Source organism: Euleptes europaea, chromosome 4, assembly GCF_029931775.1.
Source record: "Euleptes europaea isolate rEulEur1 chromosome 4, rEulEur1.hap1, whole genome shotgun sequence".
NCBI classification, from domain to species: Eukaryota; Metazoa; Chordata; class Lepidosauria; order Squamata; family Sphaerodactylidae; genus Euleptes; species Euleptes europaea.
The window spans coordinates 103,582,509-103,585,711 of NC_079315.1; the positions used below are offsets into that span (position 1 = coordinate 103,582,509).

At 43.5% G+C, this 3,203-nt stretch overlaps 1 non-coding gene across 1 annotated transcript; it reads right to left on the reverse strand.

Annotated features, from left to right (window-relative positions):
* Positions 1-1,690: 1,690 nt before the first annotated feature.
* Positions 1,691-1,765, reverse strand: TRNAA-AGC (transfer RNA alanine (anticodon AGC)). The gene has a single exon. It is a non-coding gene; the product is annotated as a tRNA-Ala (tRNA).
* Between the last annotated feature and the right edge of the window lie 1,438 nt (positions 1,766-3,203).

Sequence of the window (3,203 nt, forward strand, 5' to 3'; positions counted from 1 at the left end):
GTCGGCTGCGACTTGATGGCACATTACACATACATAGAGTTGGTGTAACACTTTAAAGCACATTACCTGTTAGTGTGACCAACAGAAGTTCAGGAGCGGACCATTCCTGACCGTAGATGCAGCAATGCTAACATCTTTCAGGTCATCCAGCTACTGAAGGCACAGGAGTCCTGACAAAATAAAAATGTACAGTCCTAACTGACTATGAAAGACTATTGCATAATTTGAGGGCATGAAGGACGAGTACAAACAACTAGCGTACAACCTGGTAGGATTATCTACTATGTGGTTGCTTGTCCAAAGGAACCACAAAGATGACTTGGTTTTTTTTTTCTGTCATACACTCTTAAGTATGATAAATGTTGGGTTCTTACCAAATGGCACGGTTTCCCCACATTTACCAAATGGTTGATTCCCATACTGTCAACTGTATTTATAGTTGCTTTGATTAAAGTTAGTCCATTGTTCTGCTTCTGTTGATATATTTGCTCCCCCTCATTTGTTCCTTTCTTGTATTACAACCAACGGTAGACGGAAATGAAATTGAACCAAGTCTTAGGGCTTCCTCAGATTTACCATCTGGTTGGGTGTTGTTGTGTGGATTAGCTATTCAGCAGCTGGTGACACTGAATGAGGACGGTACTTCCTAAGCTATAATTTTCTAACTAGAGTCTGCTATGAAGAACAGTTTGTCTTCCCTGCCTTTCTTCTTTCAGTATCAGATTTCACAGTATCAGGTCGGTTTGTGTACTTTGAAAAACTAAAATATCTGAGAGCCAGCATGGTGTAGTCATTAAGAGCGGCGGACTTTAATCTGAAGAACCGGGTTCGATTCCCCGCTCCTCCTCATGAAGCCTGTTAGGTGACCTTGGGCCAGTCAGACTTCTCTTAGAGCTCTCAGTCCCACCTACATTACAAGGTCTCGGCTGTGGGGAGGGGAAGGGAAGGAGATTGTAAACCACTTTGAGACCCCTTAAGGTAGAGAAAAGCAGGGTATAAAAACCAACAATTCTTCTTGTTGCTGTTGTTTCAGAGTGTATCTATGCTGGTCTGCAGTAGTACAACTAGATTTGAGTCCAGTAGCATCTTAGAGACCAACAAGATTTTTGAGGTATAAGCTTTCAAGAGTCAAAGCTCCCTTTGTATCTAATGAAGGGAATCTTAACTCTCGAAAGCTTGTACACCCCAAATCTTGTTAGTATCTAAGGTGCTACTGGACTTGAATCTATCTAAAATATTTGCGGTTTCTATGGGGCAATTTTTGCTACTTTAAAACTGTTCTCTGAAATTATGTTTGTTCTCATATTATGTAATGAGTAAGATTTTTTTTTTTACATTTGGTGAATTTTGGGGAAGATTTTTTCATGTAATGGAGGTGGTGTATACAGATCAGAGACTTTTATTTAAAATAAATGTAAGCCTTACTCAAGTAATGAACACGTATAAAGAACATGAGTGGGCAATTTGAATTAAACACAACAGGGGTTTGTTTTAATCTCCTTTTCAAAGTTTTCTTCAGGAAATAAAAAGCCAGGAAACAGGGACTAAACCCATGAACACATGAAGCTGCGATATACTGAATCAGACCCTTGGTCCATCAACATCAGTATTGTCTACGCAGACTGGCAGCCGCTCTTCAGGGTCTCAGGCTGAGGTCTTTCACATCACCTACTTGCCTAGTCCCTTTAAGTGGAGATGCCAGGGATTGAACCTGGGACCTTCTGCATGCTAAACAGATGCTCTACCACTGAGCCACACACCCTCCCTTCCCACTGTATCACTTAGTGTTGCCAACCTCTAGATATAGGTCTGGTGCAACTGATCTCCAGGCTACCCAGATCACTTTCCCTGGAGTAACTGGCAGCTTTGGAAGATGGACTCTATGGTTTCAGATGTCTGCTGAGCTCCTTCTCCAAACTCTGCCCTCCCCTGGGCTCTGCCTCCCAAATATCCAGGAGTTTCCCAAACAGGAGTTGGCAACTCTAGCAGCCATGCATGGAAGCATAGTTAGAAATAACATCTTCATTCAGTAACAAAAGAATGACCCCTAAGCAAGCTCTACGCCGAATTAAGTCCCAGTTTATTCAATGGGGCTTACTCCCAGGGAAGTGTTTCTAAGGAGTGGAGAAACAGCAACCACCGAATATTGAAAGGCCAGCAACTGTATTGCAACACATTGTTTCAGCAGCAAACAAACTTGCACATATTTCCCACATGGTAAGCTGGTCTTCTATATTCACCCAAGGTACGCGTCGATATAAGTGGCTCCCATCATTCCAAAATTAAAACACACGCCATTTATGCAGGGTCAGTTTTGATGCTTGCTCAAAGCGCTTATTTTAAATGCGACCTTTCAAATGCCTATTCACGGTCCCGGTGCAAAAGGAGAAATTCCGCACACCCCACTCGCCTGCTCCTTAGTTCCTTCCATTAGCCAACCGCCATTTGCATAGCTAGCGCGCGGCTGTCATTTTGCATGCTTCCTTGAAGGGATTCTTCGGTGTGGGGGAAGAGCAAACACAACAGGTCACGTTAAAGGGGCTCTTAAGAAATGCGAAGCTGATATGTACCAGCTTTGCAGTCACTTCCTGAATGATGGTTCAGAGTAATATATATATACACACACACACACACACGCAGGGCACTTCAGCCTGGAACACGCTGCTAATTACCAAGCATAAATGGCCTCAGTTAACTCAACCGGTGGATAGCTGCATGTTTTCAGAATGATTCTGGGCAAGTCTCTTGAGCTCTTATCAGACGTTCCTCAGAGATAAGCATAGAAGAAATCTGCTTCTCTGAAAGACAGCTTGTCCTGTGCCATCCAACATGTTCAGCCATGGGAGGATGCTTGGTGTGTTTTCAGGTCATCCTATTAATCCTTGTCCCCCAGAAAAGGTATAAGAAGGTGGGGCATACACAAAGGTGTGTTATACTGAGCATCAGTTCACCAAGGTCAGTATTGTCTACTCACACTGGCAGTGGCTTTCCAGGGTGTCAGGCTGGGGATCTTTCATCGCCCACTACCTGGTCCTTTTAACTGGAGATGCCAAGGATTGAACCTGGAGCCTTCTGTATACAAAGCAGAGGCTCTTCCACTGAGCCACAGCCCCTCACTGAAGGTCCTAAAGAACTAATTTGCCTCAGAACCTTCTGCAACATACAGGGGTTTCATGACAAATAAGATGAAGTCAAAAAGACAC